At 33.0% G+C, this 19,746-nt stretch overlaps 1 protein-coding gene across 1 annotated transcript in view; it reads right to left on the bottom strand.

Moving 5' to 3' along the window:
- LOC143228570 (uncharacterized) overlaps nt 1-1,590 on the bottom strand; it is a 50,287-nt gene extending 48,697 nt beyond the window's left edge. The window contains exon 1 of the mRNA XM_076459808.1: nt 1,045-1,590. The gene's annotated coding sequence lies outside the window, so the exon portion shown is untranslated. The remainder of the gene's footprint in view (nt 1-1,044) is intronic.
- Between the last annotated feature and the right edge of the window lie 18,156 nt (nt 1,591-19,746).

Raw genomic sequence — 19,746 nt, 5'->3', positions numbered from 1 at the left:
CATTGGGAAAGTGAGTAGGATGAGTGGAAAAATATTTGAAGTATTTATTGGAAATACATTCCCATGTAAAGAAAATGTTAACTTCCAAACCAAATGTCAGTGCAAAGACATACGCAGTACTATTGTGCCATATTAAAATAACATAATATCATGTGTATCAAGAGAAATGTTATTGAACAAAATCACAGTAAACTGCATAAACTATCAGAAGATTTGAAGTTAGAGATACCAGTTTTGACACATTCATGCATCCTTTTTTATCTTATGTCATCTTTTGAAGATATAAAACTGATGAGAATACACAACTAGATTCAAACTGGTAACCCAATTCCAAATATTCTGATAGTTTGTTCCATTTATTGTATTTTTTCACCAGTAAAATAATACATTTCATAAGTAATGAGAGAAGTACGAATCAGTAAATTAATTACATTGTAACTTAGTGTCCACTAGTATTGATTACTTTAGTTATACAACACTGCATATAAGTTATTTCTTATGTATGTGATAATTAGGATTGAACATGTAGTACTTTTTATGTCTACCTTGAGCCTAAATGTTTAATTCTGAAAAAAAGCAAAAAATATGTCAAGTGTCATATTGAACTTCCAAGGTAATATGATTGTGTGTATTTATAATTTAAAAAAAAAACACAACTAAAATTAAAAATATAACATAATAATTATTAGTAATTTTGGGAATTCAGCGATAAGAGGCAGTCTCCACACTATTTACTTGTAATGGTATTACTACGCATACACAAAATAGAGTTAAGAGAGATCTGATGTAAATTAGAAGATTATATTTACAGTTTTATACTATAACCTATAGTAACACCTAATATAATTTTTTATAAAGTTCAACACAGGAAGGGTAAATAAGTTGTCACAAGTTATAACTAATAAAAAAGATAACTTTCGATAACTGTTTTTATTTTGTTATCTGCAAGTTGTACTACGCTGGTGATAAGCCAAGTTTTGAAACTTATCGAGAAAAGAGCAAATATAGATAGCGTGACTAGGCCTAAACTACGCTCAGACTTACGTTAAAAGTATCATTAAAATTTCTTCCTTTCAATCTTGAAGAAAATATTTTATCTATGCAGTCTCCCAATGGGACAGCAGTAAGTTTACGAACTTATAACGCTAAAATTCGGAGTTCGATTCCCTGCTGTGGAGACAGTAAATAACTCTATGTAGCTTCGGTCTGCTGTTATAAATTAACTGACTAGTTGTTTATATATCCAGTTTAAAAAATACGTTTTCATGTACACAAACTTAAATGTCTTTGTTAATACCTTCTTGGGTACAGACATTAATGTTAACGGAAAGAAACTAATTTCTCGGTATCTTTCATTTTTGCAATTTTAAATTTAAACCAAAGTTTCAGAAGTACAAAAGCTAGTTAAGTTCCAAATCTATTACGCCTATGTTTGTGACATTCAGGCAACAAAGAATCCACAAACAAACAAATCAAAACAACATATCTTAAAAAAATTATTTTCTCAGTTTATTGTAAATCGACAAAATTTATAAATGCCACAAATATTAATAATAATGCACAAGTTTTCACAAAGAAATAATAATAATAAACAAACAAACGGGGCTTCAATTTAATCTTTACAATCCGTGCTGTCATGTCCACTTGTTCTCTCTCTGTCTGACGACCGCGCATCCTGATAAAACTCATATAGTGTAGTTTTATTGCAAAATACTCCATCCTAAAGCTGTTATGTACACTAAACCATTCATTCCTATAAGAATTTCCATAACACATTGAGTTTACAAGTATGACGGTGTCCCATTTGATATTTCAACGCTTTGATCACACATAAATCTCTATATGCTGAACATTATTTTTATTCTCCAACTTTATGAAGTATATAATGGTTAAAAGTTAAGTATGGTTGGAAACCTTTATCTTGGTGAATCCATATGTTGTTGCTCTTGTTTCTAGTTGAAGATCTTTCTTGATTATGTTACGTACTTTGTCCGGGACACATGGTCAGCTTTTGATATTGATCTTTGTAATTATAGCTTCTCACCTACTACAATATGTTGCACTTTTCTAATTATGGTATTAATTACCATAACACTGTAATGTTATGGTGTGACGGAGTCACACATCATAAGTTGTATGGTGTGATACAACATCACATAAAACCTGATTCTTTTAATATATATATATATATATATATACACACACATATGTTTGTTAATATGCCTATTGTTTATACAAAATAAACCATATTATCCTGGCCATGTTAACAATGAAGACGAAGTCCGTTTTACATACAGTTCAATCAGTTTCTACTGTCCAAATACCAGCCAGCCTGCTGGCCTACTACTGGCGACATGATGCCTAGGTACGTGTTCAATTAACCTTCTCTATTCCATTCAAGTATAGAGCATGTGTCACCTTCTGTAGACTTTCATTCAAAATTAAAATAAACCTAATTTGAGAACATTGAATAAGGTGAAACAAAGAAATGTAATCCTATGCTTCTCTCATAACTCTTATAATAACATAAAACTTTAACCTGGAAAAGTATCACATTTAGGTTATAATATAATGATTTGTCATAGTATCGTATTTTAATATCGATCAAGAAACAAGCAACTACGACGTGAATTGGATTACTTCATTTGAAGTTTGATTGTTTGTTTGTTTGTTTGTTTTGGAATTTCGCACAAAGCTACTCGAGGGCTATCTGTGCTAGCCGTCCCTAATTTAGCAGTGTAAGACTAGATGGAAGGCAGCTAGTCATCACCACCCACCGCCAACTCTTGGGCTACTCTTTTACCACGGCTGGGAGGGCGAGCATGTTTAACGCGACGAGGGCGAGAACCCGCGACCCTCGGATTACGAGTCGCACGCCTTACGCGCTTGGCCATGCCAGGCCTTGTCCATGGAAATTGCATGGCTGTATATTTGATTTTGTGTAGTTGTTAACAATGGGTGTGGCTGAAATAGCTGAATCCACTGATTAGAAGGGATGTCCACAAACCTTTGGCCATGTAGTGTATGTGTACAAATGCGCACTTCTCTGTGTAGTGCACGGCCTGTGTACAACACTAATTCAACTATGGAAATATTCTGAGCAACGTTAATGAGGTATGGTTCTCTCTTACACACAAGTTACTGGTATTCAGTGCATGGCTTCCAAATCTTAAGCAGAATGATATTCTCTGATTTTTCCTGTCCTAAGTTCATTATTACCTAACCATTTAAGTTACTGTTGTAACATATCATTGAACTATAGCCTATAATAACAGGTAAAACTACCAAACATTATCCGTGTCCTGTTTAATAAAAATAAGACAGGCTGTACGTTCAACACAGTTTACTCAGACGTCATCTCGAAAGGTTTAAGTATGATCAGTCATGTGATTCTTAAATTATTGATACATTATCAGAACACACAAAACAAAAACAGTTTATTCATTTGTTTATGATAGTGCATACCAATCACAATAACTGTTAATTTAAATCAAAAAATTGTGTATTACATTATCTTCAAAGCCAAGGTCCTGGCAGAACAATAGACTAAAGACCCATAGTCCAGTTTTGATCAAATGAGGGCACAATAGATTTTTAGCATAGAACATTAATTAACTCCTGAAGAGGTGGAAAAGAGGACACAGATGATATCTAGTGCCCTTCTACACTTGGCACATAGCTCCTTGATGTGTGGAATAAAGATCAGCTTACAGTCAAAGATAAGTCCCAAGAACTTTGCCTCAGGTACCACAGGAAGCACAACTTCTCCAACATGGAGCTCGGGACTGGTGTGTACACACCATTCACGGCAGAAGTGCATGCAAACAGTTTTAGAGCAAAAAGAGATAAAAGCCATTTTTTATGGACCACTTCAGTAAACGACTGAGGGCAGCCTGTAGCTGCTGTTCAATAAACGCCATGCTCAATGACTGATACAAGATGTGGAAATCGTCGACATTGAAACCGTATGCAACTGTAGGAAGAACTGTCCTCTGATGGCATTAATCTTTATAATGAAAAGTGTGATGCTCAAGACACAGCCCTGAGGGACTCCAAGTTCCTATGGGAAAGAACGGGAAAGTGGCAAACCCACAAGGACTTGGAATAGCCAGTTCATCAAAAAATGTATAATAAAAATTTGCAAATTATCAAGTAATCCATACGAGTGGAGGTCTCGCAGGATGCCATACCTCCAGGTAGTATCATAAGCTTTGTCAAGGTCAAAAATACAGAAACAAAATGTTGTTACTTGAGAAAGGCTTTCCTGATTGATGTGTCAAGACAAATCAAGTAGTACACGGGGGAGCGCTGTCGTCAGAACCCACACTGGGTGGGCGAGATGAGGTTGTTTGATTCGAGGAACCAAATGAAACGAGCATTAACCATCCTTTCTACGATGTTATTGAGACAGCTAGTTAAAGCAATTGGACGGTAGTTTGAATGAATCTTGGGATCCTTCCCAGGCTTAGAAAAATGGAGGACAATATCATGGCACCAAGCATGAGGAAAAAATTCTCCTGCCAGATCCAATTAAAAATAACCAGAAGAATAGCAAGAGAGGCAGGAGAAAGATGGCGCAGCATTTCGCAGTGAATATCGTCAAGCCCAACTAATGTCCTGGCAAACCGATGAAAGGTCATCTTGAGTTACACCATCGTAAAGAGGCGATTATAGTCATAGAGACAATCAGCCCGAAAGAACAGAAGCGATTGCTCTGCCCGTGTCTTGAAGGCGCTGGGAAGGTGCTATATGAAGCAGAAGTGTCAGATGGATAAGAAAAGCTTTCACCGAAAGTATCAACAATATTCTGAGCATCAGCAACTTCCTGGCCATTAGAGAGCAAGAGTGAAAGGGGGCAGAAGTGTACTGTTCACTAATCTTTCGAATCTTGATCCATATGACTTTGGAACTGGTGATAGAAGAGATCCTATATTCCAGGTAGCATAACATTGGAAAAGGACTATGATGGGTCGTTATGCTTAAGTATTTAGGCATTCTAGGATGATACCTTGGTTGCGTAGATTGACTGGCTGCTTCAGAGGGAGAGCGTGGAAAAGTTGGCATAATTCCTCAAAATGGCACCAGAAGGCATAGCTACTTAGAGTTGTAGTTCATCAAAGTGGTAGAAGAGGATGCATTGGTATGATAAACATGCAGATATTTTGTGTACAAATTTCAACTTATTTCATCTTATGTTTACAGTTTTCATTAAATAGATTTAGCGCGTTTCTATAGACATATATTATTACTAATACATTTAACATCCTACTAAAAAGTTTTATCAATTGAATATGTTGTTTTTATAAATACTGAATGAAACAGTTAGCGTAATCATTTGTGTTTTTATGATTTAGTACACACTTAATATATTGTAGTACAGCTGTTTTTTTCTGTATTTAGTTTGCATAACATTCTTTTAACAGTTATTGTCCTGAAAAGAATGTTTATTTAAATATCGTGTTTTACTATTACTATTCTTGCCTTTCTGTAGATGTTTTTACTAATCTTTGTTCAGAGCTTGTTTCCTGTTGGTTTGGAACTTTATCCATAAAGTTTGTGGTTTTAGAGTACAACTCATAAACGAAGCCTCTTTATGTGTAAATCCAAATGCCTGCAATTATGGCCTGGCATGGCCGAGCGCGTAAGGCGTGCGACTCGTAATCGGAGGGTCGCGGGTTCGCGCCCGCGTTGCGCTAAACATGCTCGCCCTCCCAGCCGTGGGGGTGTATAATGTGACGGTCAATCCCACTATTCGTTGGTAAAAGAGTACCCCAAGAGTTGGCGGTGGGTGGTGATGACTAGGTGCCTTCCATCTAGTCTTACACTGCTAAATTAGGGACGGCTAGCACAGATAGCCCTCGAGTAGCTTTGTGCGAAATTCCAAGAAAAACAAAAAAGCCTGCAATTATTATCTTGCACAATATCATTTCTAACGTAAGGATCCCAAGAATGAACACAATATTTAATATGTGGCCTGGCCAGTAACGTATACAATGAAATTATATCTTCTTTAAAATTGTAATCAATATTTGTGTAGATACAACCTAAAACTCTATTTCACCAAGCACAAGCAACAGCTCACTGCTTGAATAAATTAAGAAACTGATCAACCATTACGTCAAAATTCCATTCTTTCATAACACTGTTAAGGTTATTCTCATACAAATTATACTTATAATTTAAATTATGATACCTTACACGCATTACCTCGCATCTATTATAATTAAATCCAATCTGCAATTTATTTCCCCATCTCACTGAATTATCTAAATCCTTTTGTAAAGCAGCAGCATCCTCTTCACAGCTAACTTCCAAGACTTTTAATATCATATGCAAATTTAAATAATTTATTTACCATTCCTTCATCTATGTCATTGATGTAATAAAAAAGAACAAAGGCAGTAATATTGGATCTTGAGGTACCCCACTTGTGACATTAATCCACTTTGTTTGTTTTGTTTTGTTTTATTTCGCACAAAGCTACTCGAGGGCTATCTGTGCTAGCCGTCCCTAATTTAGCAGTGTAAGACTAGAAGGAAGGCAGCTAGTCATCACCAACCACCGTCAACTCTTAGGCTGCTCTTTTATTAACGAATAGTGGGATTGACCGAAACATTATAACGCCACCACGGCTGAAAGGGCGAGCATGTTTGGCGCGACAGGGATTCGAGCCCGCGACCCTCGGATTACGAGTCGCATACCTTAACACGCTTGGCCATGCCGGGCCCTCATAATGAAATACATACTATATGTTTCGACAGAGCACTGGTCTGTTATTTTTCTGGTGGTTCTTCGTCGAATTCTTATTTTAAGATAGCCTCGCCCTCTATTGGAAGTGTGATATCAATTTCTCTACCTTCTCCCCTCTCCCTGAGGCAGCCATTCAGTGCTTGAGTCCAGGATGTTACATTAACTATTGTGATATCGATTATAAGTTTTTAAACTTGATAAAGGATATTTTTTGTGTTATGTGAGAATGTGAACTTTGCTTCTGTATCTTTTTGGTTATAGACAGAAATTAAAATGAAGACTTTATCTAATGATAATATTCCATCAGTTAATCTTTGTGTTAGTATTGTCTTCTCTATAGCTTTTCTCGCTTAATCACTTTAAGGAAAAGAAATGAAAGAAAACAAACATCAATCCAGGTAAGACCCCCAAGCTAATTAATGCATTTTTGCAAATTCACTTCGAAGAGTGCAATAAGCGTCGAGACCCGCAAAGCTAAGTGTAAACATTTTAAGCTCCGAATTATATATAGCCTCATTCAGAAATGAGCAAGCAGCAGAAATTTGTGGGTTAACTTATTAGCAAAAAGTTGAGTAGTTTAGGAATTAAATTATGTTTTAAAGTTAGTGCATGTTATTTTTCACAAAAGAAAATTCTTGCTGAACAATTCTACTTGCACGTAACTTTTGTTCAATCTAAAGGATTAACGTAAGTTTAAATCTTTCAAATCTTGCTTACAAAGACGCCCACTAATCAGTGGCAGCGCCAGGATATTTTCGTTGGGGGCTGAGGTAAACTGTGGAGAGGCTTCCCAAAATGCCATCAATATGAAGTATAGATGGTATATTATAATAATGTAAATACCAAGGTACATTTCAGAAAGGTGTGCTATTTTGAACTGCGTTTTCAATGCAGTTTTCATTGGATTAATAATTCATTATTATAAATTAGAAATAATCTGTTTATGAAAATATGCGTATATGTAAAAGAGGAAGCTCACCTAAATTCCACCCAGTTGACCTTCACAGAAAGGCTGGTTTCTTCATAAGTTTACATTATTCATACAGGCCAAACTGTGATTGTGATATTGTTCGTATTATCATAAGTGTGACAAGCACCTGTTACAATAATGTAACTACTACATTACATTAAATTTGGCAATTCTAAATAGCCCAATGACAATTTCAAAATTCATTTTGGAATTGTTTACAAATATTATTTGGTCAGTTAACATGTGAGGTTATTATCTAATCATAAATATAACATTAATTGGATTGTAAGTCACAATTTTAAGTGTATGCCACAATCATCAGTACAATTTTGGATGGTTGATACACAATGCAAAATGATCTCACAGAGGACACAACACCGGCTAAATGCTTCATAGTTTTGACCTATACACAATACACTTATACATGCATGCTATATTTTACTTTTCAATAAAAGATAAATGAAATGAATGGGTAAATACCTGTGAAACCTTTGGTTTATCAAGTAAAATCCCTGATGATCTGTTGTAACTTGAAATCAACGTGGTTGTCTAATCTTCGTCAAAGCTCAAGATAGAATGGCATTACACAGGGAGCGGCAATACAGCGCATGAGTTTCAGTGCATTCAGTACGTTGCAATGGGACGCATGACACATACTTCTGTCTTAATGAAGACGTTGAGTTCTACAGATCTTTGTCTCTTTGATGTTAATTGTTAAGCAACAACGACGATTGTGTTTTCCATATTTTATGAATATATGTAGGTAACAATATTGGCGCCGCCACTGCCACTAACTATATAATCTAAACAAATTTTAGGTAAATTACCAGAATGTTTCGAAATAAAAATACACTCTTCCTAGTTAGGGAAGGGTAAAATATAATAGTTATTTCAACTACGATGACACTAAAGTGGTTTTGCTTTAATAGTCTGCAAAATAATGTTGTTGTTTGATTATTTTGGCTTCCACTTTGAGAAAAGTTTATGTATGAGGCAGTTGATTTATCTACGTAACTAATATCTAGCACTTTAACAATTTAGCAGAAACTATTAAAATTTTATGGAATTTAAGACTAATAATGTTATTCAGCATTTAGCCCGATGTGGCTTTACTGTAAGAAAACGCACACTAATAATGTGTTAAAGATTTAAAAGAAGTTATGGTATATCTTTAGGAATAATTTTTAGTTTAACATTTGTCCCTGTTGATGACAAGAAACCCACTTGAAATAAAAATGTATCTCAGAACGGCTGTAATGGGTATTAACACTTTTATTGATAAGGAGAGAACAATGTTTCAACCTTCCAAGGTCATTTGAGATACACTTTAACCTTTGTGTTATTTACCTATATGGCAACTGATATAACAAATTTAAGAAATGCTTTTAGTGTATATGTGGGTGTGTTTTTCTAACAGCAAAGCCACATCGGGCTATCTGCTGTGTCCACCGAGAGAAATCGAATCCCTGATTTTAGTGTTGTAAATGTGAAGACGTAGCGCTGTCTCAGCTGGGGACTGTTTTCAGTGAAATACTTCAGTTTGACCAATGTTCTTTATCTGATCACGAAAAACACACCATTGGTAACTGGGTGAATTCACCGGAAGTTAATAGTGCCAATAAAGTAGATACTAAATATAATTTTCGCAGTTTTTCTAGTGCAAGTGTACAGTATTAAAAAAAAAATCCAAAAAATAAGTACCAATATTTTATCTTCTGAACCAAACAGCGTCGATATTTAATTTATTTCGGAAAAATTGCAAGTAAGGGCAGATATGTATCTACCACTTTCTAGAACTTTAATGATTAAGAAAAGTATAATTGGTGATACGTTCAAATATTTTGGATAGGCGTAGAGATAAAAACTTCCTTCCAGAAACTATATTATTATAATTCGAAGGGGCGTTTCAGTATTTTAGTCTCGCACGTGGTTCGTTTGGTAACTCGTATCAAAAATAATATGGTTAGCATTTAATCGTATGGATATCAAAGTGTTTTTGTTCACGTCGTTAGTATTTGCGACAGTTTAGTAAAAGATATTGCCTTGTTATTTGTGTTATTGTAGTACGTTTTAAATTTGATACACATAGAAAGTTTTGAAATATGTAAGTAAATGATGAAGGTTAGAGATGCAGATTTCTTGGGTTAGGTTTCAGTTTTGTAACTTGAGCCTTGTTATTGTGACTAACAGTTATGTATGTTGTAAAAAAAAACCGTGTTTTATGAACTGATGGCAATGTATCCAACAGAAACAGTTTACACAGAGAATAAGTTGGTCTATCATATTTTAGTTAAGTATTGGTTCTGATGTTTCAGACTTTGTGTATTATTGTTACTAATATTAGATAATTAAGAGTAAAGCAGTATTAGTCAATCAAAACTACTTGTTGACCTGATGTGGTAAGATTATCATACAAGGTCAGGTTTTTATCTCTGAGATTATTTTCTCTTCACAAACTAAGAGTTGCGAAGTATTTAAGGTTCTTAGTTAAGGTAATAAATAGTGTTGGTGAGAATGGTAGGACTATGTGGATATACACAAATATATATTTTGATAGAGTAGGGGTCATCTTTAGCTAAGACAGTTTTATTTTTCTAACAGGGTAGTTGACCTGTGGGATAAGCTGCCTTAATATGAGATTGGAGCAGTAAGTTTAAAGGAAAGCTTGAAAAATATGTGAATTATCAGAGGTGTTTTTTTTCATTTTGGTAACTTAATATATGGGATAGGCAAGATGGACCAAAGGGCTCCTTGTAGTCCTGAAATCTTGTAGTTTTAGTTTCAGATACTTAGGAAAATAAAATTGGTATAGGATGAGTAAAACCTCTGTAACTTGTTCTGTATGATGTAACATAATGTTTAGGGACAACAAAAGACCTACTGATCCATCTCAAACTAAAACTATAAAGAAAAAAGTCAACTCCTATCATTCACAAAGCTGTTAAGCTTTATTTCAAACTTTCTCAAATGACAAGTGGCCATTGCAGAAATTTTTTACTCCTGATTATATTATTTTTATAATATGAAATCACTTGCTTTATCTCTATTGCATACTTGTATTTTTAAAAATTTAGTTTGTTGTGTCTGTGATAAGTTTCCAAGTAATCAGTAAAACAAAAGATTGCAAGACTTAAGTATTGTGAGATAGTCTTCTTTCTAGAGTAAATCTCTAATTATTGTAGAATACATATTAAAAGTTGTTAGAGAATGGATTTTTTTTAGAAACCTTTGCTTATTGGGGACATAAAACATTTAAAGTAGCATATATTTCTGTTTAAAAAATGATTTATTATCCAGTACTTGGAGTTCATTGACATTAATAGATTTGAAATGACAAGAGAACTTAATGAAGAGTAACAGGATTTCTAAAGTAACTTAGTTTCAATGTATATAAACCTATATATAGTTTTGAATTGTCGAAACTATTTTTAGTCTAATACTTAAAATGAGATCTTAAACAGAAGTTTATCTATCTCTAGGCTTACTTATCCCAGAAAATTTATCCTAGGATGGTTTGTTGATACTGTGAGAATGTTTTACATTGATACATCTGTAGTATTATTTGTAACCAGCAGGAAATAACCTTTGAAATTGATCAACCAACTTAAAGAAATTGTGTTTCGTGAGTGTGAATATTTTATCAGTTGTTACATGACAGTAAGAAAATTTTCCATGTGTAATTTAAAGTTAGTTTTACTGAAGCAATGATATATATATATATATATATATATTACATAATGAAAGGAGAACAGTGTATTAAAAAGGTAGTTTTTTTCCAGTAAGTAGTAGCCAGAAATAAATATATAATATGGAAGTTGTTTCACCTGTAATGGAAGTAATGTATTAAACATTTATAGAAATGAAATTATTTGTTCCCATATTCTTTTTTGTATATAAATCCTACATAGGTTTCCATAATGCTTTTTTTGTTCAGTTTATGATTATTTATTGAACCTTGCTTCTGCATTTTAGTGTGAAAACCATTTTTTAATTACTTAAGTCTTAAATATGCTGAATATCATTTTGTGATAAATAGTAAAAGAAAATGTATTGCACAAGTCATAACCATATTAACTGAACATCAAGGTGCAATCATACTAAATGTATTATTTTACAGAAAAATAAAGTATTCACTTGATGTTTAACTGTTGTATATCATGAAATAAACCTAAAGATTTATATTTGTACGTGCTATAACAAAACATTAATAAAAGTTTTCTCTTGTTCATTTTCTGGTTTTTCAACATTTGTAAGATGAGTTTAACACTGTATATGTAAACAAAGAAATCTGTGTGGAGAAGAAGGTTTCCTTCTTTTAGATTCATATCCTTTACATGTCAAACTACATAGTCTTACATGTAAAGTAATAAGTTGTTTAGATGGAGGATTAGAATGTTCTGTAATTGTTGCTAAAACCTTTGTTAGATGTTAAACTATTAAGTCAAAGTATCAGTTGAAGTTTGCTTACTTCAAAATAATCACTCAGAAATGCAAGTTGAACTGGATAAAGAAAAAATCAATACTGATCTTTATGTACTTAAGATACTTTAAGATCAGTACAGATTATGTGTATAGCCCTTAAAGATGTAAGATACCATTTAGTAGTAATATATACATGAGGTACTTGAAGCTAAATCTATGAAAATGTGTATATTAAGCATTTTAGTTCAAAGACTTAACATTAATACTATATGAGAAAAATAAGTTACAATTATTTACAGTCTAAATGTAGGTTTCAGTCAAGCACCAAGAGTTACTTATACAACAATGGAGGTTTTAGAAATAAAAGTTGAACCTGTTTATGATGAAGAACTGAATGTTCCATTGGATACTGAACTACTAGAAAATCAAGCAACTGTAACATCACATAGAGGTAGGTAAAATAATGTTTTAAATTAAATCTCTTGTGCTCTTGCTGACTATTTTTACTATTACAGTGTTTGTGTTTACAGATTTCTAATGCAACATTACTTTTCATTCTTTTCCATTGATTAGAAATTTATTTAATGTACAGGATAGCCCGTAAGCCCCTACCCATCCATATGTTATTATGTTATATTCAATTACGCATGTATAATAATTTTTCCTTTTTTTCCAGAGAAATATGGTCAATGTAAGCCCATTTACACTTGAAAATGTCTCACAGAACATGGCGTCGCATAATATTATGCAGCGAGAATGAGGGACAGCACACAGATACACCGGATACATAAGATATATGGATGGGTAGGGACTTATGGGCCACCCTGTAGAATAAAAACATTTAGTCTTCAGACACATAGCTGTTTAACTTTAGTATCATCATTGTATTAATTCTTGGTCAAAAAATGTCTTAGCCATCTGGCTACTTTGTCTTAATTGGTAAAGGGGAAATAATTAAATTTGGCCTTCTATGTTACCATTGTTACTCTACTCACCAATTTAGCAAGTGTCTGATGCTAACAGAGCATCTTGTTAGATGTTTTATCAAACAATACAGCAAAGGAGTACTCACTGTCATATCTTTTACACACTCAGCACTATAAAAGAAAATTGTATTTATAGGCATACTGAGTACAAGCCAAAGGAGATAATTATAAAAATTGTTAATTAGGCCTCAGATGTTATTACAATACTGTTTACAGTTTTGGTCTACATATTTAAGAAAATATTCTGACATTGTAAAAGGTTCAGATGCCTTTAGGAATAAAAGAATTATTACTTTTAGGCTGTTAAAGATATTCTTTATTGAGAAAAAAAAAGTAATTGATCTTGTAGTTTACAAGATTGTCTAGAAGATTGACAGGATAAAGGCCTTATCTCCAATTTCATTATGTTGACTTCTGAAGACTGTAAGATTAGATTGCACAAGTCTAAGATTTGGCAAAAATAGGTGAAGCTCTATTTAATTTATTTTTTTATCAGTACTGTTCTCTATCAGTTCAAATTTTCAACACTCACCACTTGTCTTCGTCTTCCACCTCCTACTTCTGAATATCCACATGCAAATAACCATGGAACAGCCTTCCACTAACAGGAGCATTACAGCTTCTATTGTAAACAGCACCCTCTTCATATTTGCACTTGTTAATCATTTCTCAGTTGGCAGTAGTACAGATATGCTGGTTTTTGCTCGCAGGTTTATTGACCTTTATCTTAATGCTACATGCTTACTTTTTCTTTAATATTGATTTACATTTCTGCATTTTGAAATTATTGAATGCCCCCCACCCACTTCTTGTTTATGAAGGGACCTTTTTGGCTAATGTATTGTAGATCCCTCTCTGTGGCCAGTGGTGTTTTCTTGTATTTTTTAAATCCACTGTGTATGTCATGTGCTTAAGCTCAATGTCAATTAAGTTGTAGCTCTTCCTACCTCTCAGTGCTGTCTTGCATTCTCTCCAGTGGATATTCTATGATCAAAAGACCTTCACTTGGATCATCTTGTTGTCTTTCTTTCTTCCATTTGGACTGACCTAGCTTAGTGGTTGGACAGAGACAATACTACAACTGATTTTTCTTTCTCACCTCCTTGTCCAGACCTGCCGTCTTTCTACCAATGTTTCCTTTTTTTTTTGGTTGGAGTGCATATCTTGTTCCCATTTAGATTCCTGGGAGTTATTCATTGTCTGAACTTGGGCTTCATGTCTATGTTTTGGGGCTCTTAGCTGTTTGTCAAAATATGTCTCATTTCCTTTGTCTTCTTATGGGGACAGAAGTTATGGTGTATTCCAACAACTCCATAGTGATCTTGTACATCACTGAGCAAGGAGGTACCAAATCCTGTTCCCTTAGTTTTTTGACTCTAGAGCTCCCATTCTGGGTCCATGTGCACTGGATACAGCTCCTGGTTTTCTATAATCCTGGTGCTTTAGATTTTGTTGCAGATTTGTTGTTGACTCAGCATGTGCTCATTTCCTTAGATTCTGAACTTTTCTGGTGGTTCTGTTCTTGTCTTGGTTTCCTGTTCATAGTTGCATTTGTCACTCATCTCAACAATAAACTGCTTTTGTTCTGGTCTCTGTTTTTTTTTATTCACAGGCTTTAGAGTCAGTGTCTTCAGTCAGGATTGACGTGGTCTTCCTCTTTATGCCCTTTTAGCCGTGGGGGCATTATAATGTTACGGTAAATCCCACTATTCATTGGTAAAAGAGTAGCCCAAGAGTTGGTGGTGGGTGGTGATGACTAGCTGCCTTCCCTCTAGTCTTACACTGCTAAATTAGAGATGGCTAGCACAGATAGCCCTCAGTAGCTTTGTGTGAAATTCCAAAAAACAAACAAACAGACAAACTCAGTCCTCGAACAATTTATGCATGTATTAGTATGTACCATACTAGTCTATGGTGTAATAATTATGAAATTATTGCCTTTGCCAGTAATCTTCATGAAAATAAAGGTTTTTTCTGTAGTACAGAAATTATGTTTAAAAAATTGCAGAGGGCATACTAACTAACTACCTGAGAAGACTAGTGTTTTTGGTCACATCAGTAACAGTTCTCTGTCTGTAAGTTTGTTATTGAATCATTAAATATGTTTTTTATATTTCAGAACACTTTGTTTGTAGAGAAAATGGAGCAGTGTGGTAATTTAAAAGAAGCTGATGTTTTAGGGTTTAGTGAGAGTGATTATGGTGATATAGATAGTTCAAAATTTGAAATACTGAAAGTTGAAAAAAGAGGATGAATTTCAAGATGAGATGCATAGAATTGACTTAAGTGTTAGAAGGTACATTTTGTAAGTACAAATAGCAATGCAAAACACTATATAAGAATACTGACTAAGAAAGGAGTTTTTTTCATTGAATTAGATTAATGTTTTGTAATTGAAAATTTATGAGGCAGCTGCCTGATATGTTAAGGTCAAAAGTGTTTGGTAGAATAATTAATTTGAAGGGCAATAAAATAATGACTACTTAGCAAAGCTGAGCTTTCTGTTGAACTGGATGCATACACCCATTATATTAAAACCCAAAACAGTTTTGCCAACAGTACATTGCATTCAGTCTCTGTTGTTGGAAAACAAGTGCAATACAATTTTTTACTGAAATAACATATGGAATAACAAAAGATTTGTAAACAGACCACTAGACAATTACATTAGATGCATACTAGGATACAAGGCATTGCACTGATTGCACATTTTTAATTTATTCATCACTATGTTTAGAAAGATTACAAGTCATAATATATTACTAATATTTTTAATATCATCTATTTCAGTTTCAGTTTGAAAGTTTCTCCTATTATATTTAGGTTGAGAAACTTTGGGAATTTTTTTAAGGCTGTTACACCATAATTAGAAAACCAGTTAAATTATGATATCTATAGGGCAGGGTTTGCTTTGTTTGTGTTATTATTGCGGGTTATTAAGCACCATATTTAAGTAAATAAAAAATTTAGTATATTAGTACCATTACTGTACGAAAAAAAAAGTGCTTAAATTTCTCATGGAACTGACAGGGAAGAAACAATAAGTTAAAGGTTTTGTGTTTTTCATGAGTATTTATTATAAAAATAATATGAAAAATGTATTAGATTAGGTAAAGTTAGAATAGGTAACATAATAAAAAATTATGATAATAACATTCTTCATGAGGTGTGTTTAAGATAAGGTTATGCATTGTGTCACTCAATATGGTAATTTGAGCTACACATTTGTTGAGGTATTTGCAGCTCATGTGGCAGGTTTATTAGTTAGACACAGTTTAAAGGGCAATAAGACAATAAAATTATATATATAAATGGATGTACAGTGTTACAGATTTTAAGCTACTTAGAATAAATGTAGCTTCCTGTTAAAATCTGTATTCATTCTGGAAGGAAAAAAGGGAAAATATTTTAAAGTTTTACAATGGTTGTAAGGTTGGTCAAATTTATTTAATATGTACAGAGTTGGTATAGAGAAAATAGCAGATGAAATGTAATGTTTTACTGAAAAAAATTTTGATATTTGATAGATAACATAAAATTTGATAATATTCAGCTGCAGAAAAGTATTTTTAATCTTGACTTAAAAATCACTTTTTACTCAGAGCAATCAACACTTTAATTCCATACATTTATGGGAAAATCTGCAGTAAAAATTGTTATTTAAAAATTTGTTGTTTTTTTGTGTACTAAAAATTTGTAATGTTCACTGAAAGCTTATCAAATTTTGTGAAGATAAACAAAACATATTAAAGTTATTATATAGAAACTCTAGTGGTTATTTTGTAGTTACAAGTTTGGTCACATTGACTGATTCATTATGGAAAGTGTTAGTATTTTCTGCATGCAAACAATTCAAAACTCAAGGATGTAATTCCTTAAACTAAGTGAACAACATATATTCAGTGTCCTTTGAATTGAATTGAAGTTAAATTAGCAAAAATCATATGTTTCCACTTCTTAATATCTTAAAAATGTGCAAATAAATGAAACACCGGCATAATTTATGAGACATGAAAAAAACATAAATATGATTCAGGATGAACTTATTTTGATATTTAGATTCAAGCCAAAATGATGTTTATTTATAATTCATTTAACATGATGAAATGCCTATTTTGCCAAAATAACACATTATTTTATTCATTCTGTGCAAACAAATGATAGATAAAGTTTCATAACAGTTTGTGTTGGATGTACCAAGTAAAATGTTTGTTTACTTTGTCACAGTGCTGCAACACTTAATGGACACTATGATGAAACTAACAGAAAGTAATATTTAAGTAATAAAATTGTTCATGTATCTGTAAGTCACACATACAGTACTGTACAAAAGTTTTAGAAAAGATAATATTTTTCATTCTTTTCATTTTATAAATCTAATTGTTCTATATCATTACAGAATGTAAATTACAACACTATGGTAATGCTTCACTGATTCCTCTTAACAGTTGAATGAGCCAGGATGAGAATACTTAACTTATCATTCTGTAGAATTCCCATATACTTGTACCAAGGGCATTATGAGGGTTCTGCTTGAATGAACGTACCAATCAAATTTAGGGTCTGAAATAACTGTTGTAGTAATCCATGCAGTGTGTTAACTATATAGAAAGAAGCTAGAATGTGGTATTGTTAAAAGCTTCAAGAAATCAAGTTAATAGCACTCCACAAATTAACCATGATAAAAACCAGTGTTTAACACTACATACAAGTTTCTTGTTATGTCATGGCCTAAAGAGCATAGAGAGTTGTCAGTAGAGTAGAGAGTTCACATAAAGCTTTACATGATGCTGGTTGGACTCTCCAACATAGTGCTACAAACTTGAAATGCTCCCCAGAAACTATTAAGTATGTTTTAGATCATGAAGCTGAGACAGGTAAATTTGAAAATGGGAAGAGAAGAGACAGAACACCTAAACTCAATGATACTGATGTTACGTATCTTTGTTTATGCAGTCTTTGGGACGGAAGAAAACCTGCCACTGATCTCAAGGACAAGATAAATTACCAAATGACAAAAAAAAATATCCAGATTTACAGTATCAAGAAGTCTAAATAAGAATGGAATATTTGGTCATTTAGTAGTTAAAAAACCTTTACTTAAATTTTCTAAAAAGTACAAAAACTGGACTGTTGATGATTGGAAAAGAGTATTATGGATGGGTGAATACAGGTTTGAAATATTTGGTTCAAACATAGGTTGTACATCTGATGGAAGAAAGGTGAAAAACACTTACTTCAAAGCATAGTACCTATCATGAAGCATGAGGGAAACAGTGTGATTGTTTGGGGGTATTTTTCTGATGAGGTGACAGGAGATATTACCTAAATAGAAGAAACAATGGACCAGCACAAGTTTCATCAGGTAGTGATGCTTCATGTTATATCTAATTGTTTGCATATTATTGGTAAAGGATTCTTCTACCAAGAAGATAATGACCCCAAACACTCATCCAACCTATGCAGATATTTCTTAGCTAAGAAAGAAACTGTTAGAGCCATTAAAATGATGCATTGGCCCCAGTCACAAACCATTTGACCAGATGTGTGATTTGAGGGATCAAAAACTTGATTAGAAGTTACTTTCAAAGAAACTTTATGGGAGATGTTTGGAATAAAATTCCAAAAGACACTTTAATTAAATATGTTTCAGTAATGCCTGAAAGACTGCAGTTATTAGAGCAATATGAGGACACACAAAATATTAATTATTTGCTGAACTGAAGTACTTCCACTGAGATTTTATTGTACTAAATATGAAATTTAATAAAGTTTTGATGTTTCATCTGTGATTTACCTTCCATTGCTTGTTAAGAGTAGCCTGAAATTTGATTTTGTCTTAATACTTTTTTACAGTACTGTATGTATATATGTAATACTGTTTGTTAATTAAGTATCAAATGCAAAATCATAAAAATAAAATTCTGTTGCCTGAACCTAAGTATGGAAACTTTATTTTAAATATAAGAAAGTCATTAAAATAGATCTAAGTGAACATTTTTGTGATGGTTAAGATTAGGTTTTATATTAACAGTGTTCTTGATGACAAGAAACCCACTTGAAATTAAAATGTATCTCGGAACAGCTGGTATGGGTATTATCACTTTCATTGATAAGAAAACAACATTTCGACCTTCCTAGGTTAAAGAACCTGAAGATGACCTAGGAAGGTCTGCTTATCAATGAAGTGATAGTACCATAGACTACTTTATTTTAATTTTTTCTTTTGTGTATGTTGGATTTGCTCTGTTAAGAGATTTTATCTTAGAAGAATCAAAAGAATGAATGTTTGAAGACATTAATTGTATATTTTAAATTTTTTAAGCAAAGAAGAATAAACCTGTTCTTTAGTGTTTCCAAAACACCAGCCTGTGTGTTCCACTGCACATTTTCTGAAGTATCATTATCAGTTATGTTTTTTGTATAGAAGTTGACCAAATACTTTTAAAGGTAGAAATTTGAATAACACATTTGTATTATTCTCATATTCTTTTATTGCATGGGGTTAAGGTAAAACATAATAAATAAGAATATCTGTAGATTTTGTTTTCAATTTATGGCTTATTTTAAAAGAAGTATTTACTAGATTAGCAACAGTGGGGGAAACTGTTTTGTTAC

The sequence above is a fragment of the Tachypleus tridentatus genome, chromosome 10 (assembly GCF_004210375.1).
Source record: "Tachypleus tridentatus isolate NWPU-2018 chromosome 10, ASM421037v1, whole genome shotgun sequence".
In the NCBI taxonomy this organism is placed as follows: Eukaryota; Metazoa; Arthropoda; class Merostomata; order Xiphosura; family Limulidae; genus Tachypleus; species Tachypleus tridentatus.
Note: the sequence above shows the minus strand (reverse complement) of the source record. Positions and strands in the feature narration are given on the sequence as shown.